Raw genomic sequence first — 6,000 nt, 5'->3', positions numbered from 1 at the left:
GCGCTTACTCCGAAGTAAGCTCGCCTTAACACGTCTTGCAAACCGGCTCCTTCCCCTTGCGCGCTTCCTCGGGAGCAAGCCCCGTTTGCAGCCAGCCACCGGATCGCACCGGGTCGGCTGGCTTTCCCCTGCTCCGGATTGCCCCCACTTCACGCGCAAGTTCCGGAGGCGGGGAGGGGGAGATGATTTTGGAGGTGCCCAGGGGGGAACGCGCAGTCTCCCCTCCCTCCCCCTCTCCTCCCCTCCCCCCTCGCTTCCTCGGCTGGTCACATGGGGGGTGGGGCGCGCGCGGGTGGGGGGGGGGAGTTTAAAAGAGCGTCTCCCTCGCTCCGCTTCTCTCTCGTTCTCGCTCTCTTCGCAGCCGGTGCAGGCAAGCAGTGCCGCCGCCGCCGCCGGGCGAGCCGAAGCTCCGCCAGGGGCACCGACCACGCCGGGCAGCCGAAGCCGCCGGGCAGCGCTGGCTTGCCGGGAGCCCCGCGGCGGAGGAGGGCGCAGGGCGCGCGCGGTGAGTGGGGCGCCCAGATTGGGGGGATTTTGGGGTGGGTGGGGGGCGGGCGGAATATGGACACCGACCTCTTCGCGGCGTGTGCAGTTGGGGAGTGTAAGAAATATATTTGTATCGGCTTGCATGCAATGCTTGATACATTATTTTATGGAGAGCTTGCACATTGGTTCGTGCGTAAAGCTGGGTACTGGATTTGGGGATGCCTCCCTCCTGCTTGGTCGCCTCTCCTTCGCGCCCCCCACCCCGCGCTGCTTTCCTCTTGCTATGGAAACTTTTCTTCCCGGCGCGCGGAGGGGCTCCCCACCCCCGGCTCCCCCTCTTTTGGCGCGGACCCCGAAAAAAGGACGTTCAGAAGGGAGCGAAGCGAGAGGGGGGGTCGCTCCTTCGCGGCCCTGTAGAGGGAGGAGGTGTGTTGGGAGCGCGCCTCCAGGGCTTAGATGTGGGGGAAAGAGAGATGCCCCCCCCCACTTTGCTCCGGCCAGACAGCTGAGCGGGGCTTCGCTCTTCTCTTTCCTTTCCCCCCACCCCCAAGCACGGGAGCTCTTAGCCGGCGCCGATTGATCGAGCCGGAGCGGAAATGCTCCTCCTTCGGCTTTTTCTCCCCCCCCCCCCACGCCCGCTTTTCCTCTTTCTTCCTCCCTTCTCGGATCCTGCTTTCTCTCCCCCCCCCACCCGGTTTTCGCCCCGGCGACTCTGGAGAGAGCAGCAGCTGAGCTGGGCGCGCCTCGGAGCCGCGAGCGGGCAGCTTATTGTGCGTCCTGGGGTGGGTGGGGGTCCCTGCCTTTGAAATCGGAGTGGTGGTGGAGGGAGGGGGAGGCATCTGCTCTAGGGTCTGCACGGGGGGGGGGGCAGCAACAGGTTCGTGTCCTGCCCGCCCCCGCCCCAATTGTTCCCTTCAATCTCGTGGGCTGCTTGGTATTTTGCAACTTCTGATCTGGGAAGCGTCGCGGGTGGGGGGATTTTGAGCAACCCTGAATTTCTCGAAAAAGGATGCAGTTCAGCACCGGTAAAGGAGTAGCTGTGAAAGAGCGTTCTTTTAAAAGTCATCCTCTCCCGCCCCCTGCCCCCCCCATATTTATTTAACTCTGTGGGGCATGGAGTGCTTTTATGGGACTAATGGCATTGATCGCAGGGGAATCTTAAAAGTGGGGACAAGGCTGACTGTCTCCTTGCACCCCCCCATCAGTTACTTGGATCTTTCCCCCAACTCCTAGAAACCACCCCTCCCTTGATGATGATTGTAAGAAAATAATTACACAAGTGTCTGGCACCCTCACTTTTAAAAACAAAAGTTACAATATATGGAAAGAAAAACCTGGTTTCCATACTAGGTGCCCTCAATCCATTAAAAAAGTCGATACATTTGCCCTCCCCATCCTCCATTCCTGAAGTCCTGAAGTCTCCATTTCTGCAAACACTCTGGGTAAAATTTGCAAATCCCTTACTTGTTTGTGCAGGTCTGCTTTTCTCCATCTCTCTGTCCCTGTTTCCCCCAAAAGAGAGATTCTTCAATAAGGACATAAACGTATTTTTTTGGGGGGGGGGATGTCTTGCTAAGCAAGCCCCTCTCCATAGATATTGGGAGGGATGGGGCCAAATGCAGGGGCAGATTTTAGGAAGAGGGGGTAGCCATATGGAATCCTTGAGCATGTCAAAAGTGTGCCCCCCCATACCATGTATCCTCCCATCCATGGGATTTTGCAAGTGCCAAACACTGGAGTGCATCAAGGAGCCTTGAGATCTCTGCACGAGTTTAACCTGCTCCTTTTTCCTCTGTCAGGAGTTTTTTTAAATCCTGCATGGTCTTTCTCGTATTGGGAGGTTGTGCTGCTGCTTGTCCAATGGCGCCTTTTGCATTGGAGCCGTTGTTCTGTTGGGTGACTGGGCCCTGCTTTCTCCTTGTTGCCCTCTGGGGCAAACCCAGAGTTTGGAGACAGAGGGAGGGGTGTGTGTGTGTGTGTGTGTGTGTGTGTAGCCATTGAAATCTGGCATCCTGATGTTCCAGTGAGTTGCCTTGAAACCCGGTGGTGGTTCCTTTTTGCAGCAACTTTTGGGGAGCAGAAGCAATTGTGCATACGGACGGCAGTTGTGCATACGGAACTGGATTTCATCTGCTTGCCTCTCTCCAAACTCTCTTGAAACTGCACTCTCCTCCAACTTACCAGGGTGTGTGGGAGAAAATCTGAGCCTCACTGCAAAGGAGGCTGCCTTCTGATGGGAATTGTTTCGACTGCTTTTGATGTTGTACAGTATTGTTGTAGCCAGCCCGGGGATCTTAGGGTGAAGGGGCCAGGGCCAAGAAATCCAATAGATAGATAAATGCATTTGTAAGCGATGTGCAGAGATTTAGGGATTCGGTTGACTTCTGGTCGACCACCATGTCGTCTTGTTGCTGCTCTGATATTTCCTTCTCCTTTCCTGCAAACTGTTCGGGGATACCTTGCCTTGTGCCACAGTTTTCTCTCTGTGCCACTGCTCCTGGCTTCACTGTTACATCTCCAGTTTGCTCCTGTTGCTGTTGTGTTCGCAAGTGCATTTCTCTACAGTCCCTGCTCCACTGTTTCTGCCAGCGGCTGTGATTTGTGTGTTGCATGCTCGAGGTCTGTGTGAGAGAGAACTGGACAGGGAATGATTTGTCTGAATAGCAAACATCTTGCCGGATAAATTGTAATGGCTCCTAGATTTTTTTTAAAAAAATCTGAGTTGTTGCTACTTGCATTGAAATGAGGGCTCATCGGGGTTCAGTTTTCAATGTGCTTGCTTGCTAACTTTGTGAGGAACTATTGAGTACCTGTTCTTCCTCATGGTCTTGGCTGGCTGGTTCTAAAGGGTTAAATTCCCAAGGAGGAATACGCTGGGTAACTCTGGATCTGCCTTCCCCAAGCGGAAAGCTTTTGCCAGCCTAATACAGTCAGCCGTGGCAAAGTTTTGGAAGGAGCTGTAGTCCGGCAAGTAAGACTTCTTGCACTAGAAAATTCGTTAATCCAATGGCTTCTTGAATCTCAGATATTTTTGGAGTTTGGATTCCTTGCTGGGCATGGTTTCCCCCAGCAGTTTGTGCCCATCCTTAATAACAGGGTGTTGACCATAAGCCATGAAAGGAAATCGCTAGCTCTGCCAGCGTCTTGCAGCCAGGATGCCTGGGCCACACACAAGCCCTTGTGGCTTTCTCCTGTGCTTCACAGTTGACAACGGGTGTCACGAAGATCTGGCGGGCTGTATCTTCAAATGCATCTCCCTGGGCGATTATTTTCTCAACTGTAGGAACTGCCTTTGTAGCAGCAAGAGCTGTTCGTGTGTTGGGTGCTGCGAGCCTCACTTTGAGTTGCTTTCAGCACATCCTCACATCCTGCTGTTCATAATGTTGCAAAAACAGTCCCTGAGATGTTGAGCCATATGCTGTTCCCGGAAAGTCTTTTTCTTTTCAAGGGTGGCCTGGCGACCTCGGAGGTGGCACCCGATAACCCCTCGGCAAGCTTGCTTTCGCATGCCACTTTCCTCAAAGACAAAAAGAGAGTTGGTTGCAACAACCGTGGTTCCTGAGGAGCCTTGACAGCACGATGGCAGTGTAGCGTGTTGAAAAACCAAAAGATGAATTGACTGAAATGTGTGGGTATTTTTTTTCTTTTTGAAGTAGCGTATTTGGAGAGGGTGTGTGTGTGTGTTCACAGTTGCATCTGCTTCTTTCCGTTGGTTTTCTCTTCCTGCTGGAGCCTTTGAGTAGCAAGGAACTCCCCCAAATCCCCAGAATTTTCAAAGGCTGGCATGTGCTCCCTGTGCCTGGTAAAGAACCATGTTGGCTAATAAAAAGCATTCCAGAATATCCTGCTTGTCTGGGGCAGATGGCAGAAGCCCCACTCAGATGAAGCGGTTTCATTCTTTCTCTGCCATGGGGGAATGACTCTTACAACTTAGGAGAAACAGGAACCCTGTGACCAACTCAGGGCTTTGCATATTGAGGGGAACTTGTTCCCGGATCCTTCATTTGAAAACAAATGCTCAGGACGGCTGATGTGTACAAACACCTAAGCCCTTGTAGCTGAATTTTGCTTGGGAAGCCTCATAAATGTTTTCAGTGTGTGTGCGAGAGAGAAAGAGTATTGCTTGTTTGGAAGTCGATCCTTAATTTGTGTTGCTTAGCTTGAAACTGCTGAGAAAACGGTTGCGTTTGTGCTTATGTTTTCCTTATGTAATACAAAGTCAATTTAAATCGCAGGCTGAGATGGCATGTAATGAGATAGTTATCTGCTACTCTACAAGAGAGAGAGCTTGTGACCAGCTGCAAGGGCATGATCCGCTAGGAATATTGCCAAAGTGAGGCCTGCTGAAACAGAGTTTTGCTCATGCACAACTCCCATTCAACGCTTAAATTTTTATCCCCCATTTTCGTTGTCCAGCAACTAACGTTCGCAAGGGGCCTTGCTTGGGCTGGAGACATTCCAGCAGATGGTGCCTTGAGACAATGTGCTGACCATCAAAATGTGACTATATTATCTTAAAATGGTGTGTACCGTTAAAAGTTTTCTCATGCAGTATTAAATTTAGTTTGCTTATCAATTTTTATGTTGGCGTTGTTTTTGTATTCAGTTTTGGAAAAGTTATATTAAGAAAAGTTTTTAAAACACTGGTTTTTTTTTTAAAAAAAGCAAAACAACCAATCTAACTGGGGTGCAGAGTCCTCTGGGCAGTTCTCTTGCACAATTGCTATTTGCAAGAGATGGGAACGATCCCTGTTTTTTGTGTGTCCCAGAGTCTTCATTTCATGGGTGGTTCCTCCTGTGCTGTATGAAAAGAGCTGCGTCATAGGTACGTGTGGAATCCCAGTCACTCACTGGAACTGTTCCCCCATGTGCTTAAATGAGAGTGGAAAAGCTTGACGCTTGCAGAGTTTTGCATTCCCTGTGGAGCCTCTGGAGCATGGCCCCAAATAGACAACAAATAAGTCACTCAAGGAACATTTAAACGTAAATTATCGCTCATGAATAAAACAAAATTTGAGCAATTAAGGAGTCCCAGAATGTTGTGTACCGATCACATGAATTTTGAATTAATGGAGAAGCGAGTTGCTGCTACAGTGCTCCATTAATAACGTCGAAAATGTTGGCAGGCTTTGTTTTAAACAACCCTGTGAGGTAGGTCAGTGCCCCTTTTGCAGAAGGGAAAATTTGAAGGTTTGCTAGTAATGTGAGTCCACGACACAGGCAGGACACAAATACAGACCGAAGGGCAATGGGTTTGGCGTTTGTCCCAGTTCATGTATTTGTAGGAAACTGGTTACATCAGTGCAGCTTCCGGCCTGGAGGAAGAACACCTGCTTTGAATGCAGAAGGTCCCAGTATCCTGGGACCCAGTATCCTTCTACAGCTAAGAGTCTTTGGTAGCTGGCGATGGGAAAGACCTGTTTGCTGGAGACTTTGCAGAACAACTGTTAGCCACAAGGACCTCCCCATGATACGTGGTCCCAGGGGCTTGGCCAGTCTGTAGAAAATTGTGCC

The 6,000-nt window shown here is 50.9% G+C and overlaps 1 protein-coding gene across 2 annotated transcripts in view; it reads left to right on the top strand.

Moving 5' to 3' along the window:
* Nucleotides 1-360: 360 nt before the first annotated feature.
* The window catches only part of CNTFR (ciliary neurotrophic factor receptor), a gene marked incomplete at its 3' end in the record, with an annotated part of 431,249 nt that continues 425,609 nt past the window's right edge, over nt 361-6,000 (top strand). The window contains exon 1 of one of the 2 annotated variants that reach the window (XM_080973620.1): nt 361-505. The remainder of the gene's footprint in view (nt 506-6,000) is intronic. The other variant, XM_080973618.1, reaches the window with a different exon arrangement.

This window comes from Podarcis pityusensis, assembly GCF_964106645.2.
Source record: "Podarcis pityusensis genome assembly, chromosome: 11".
NCBI classification, from domain to species: domain Eukaryota; kingdom Metazoa; phylum Chordata; class Lepidosauria; order Squamata; family Lacertidae; genus Podarcis; species Podarcis pityusensis.
Note: the sequence above shows the minus strand (reverse complement) of the source record. Positions and strands in the feature narration are given on the sequence as shown.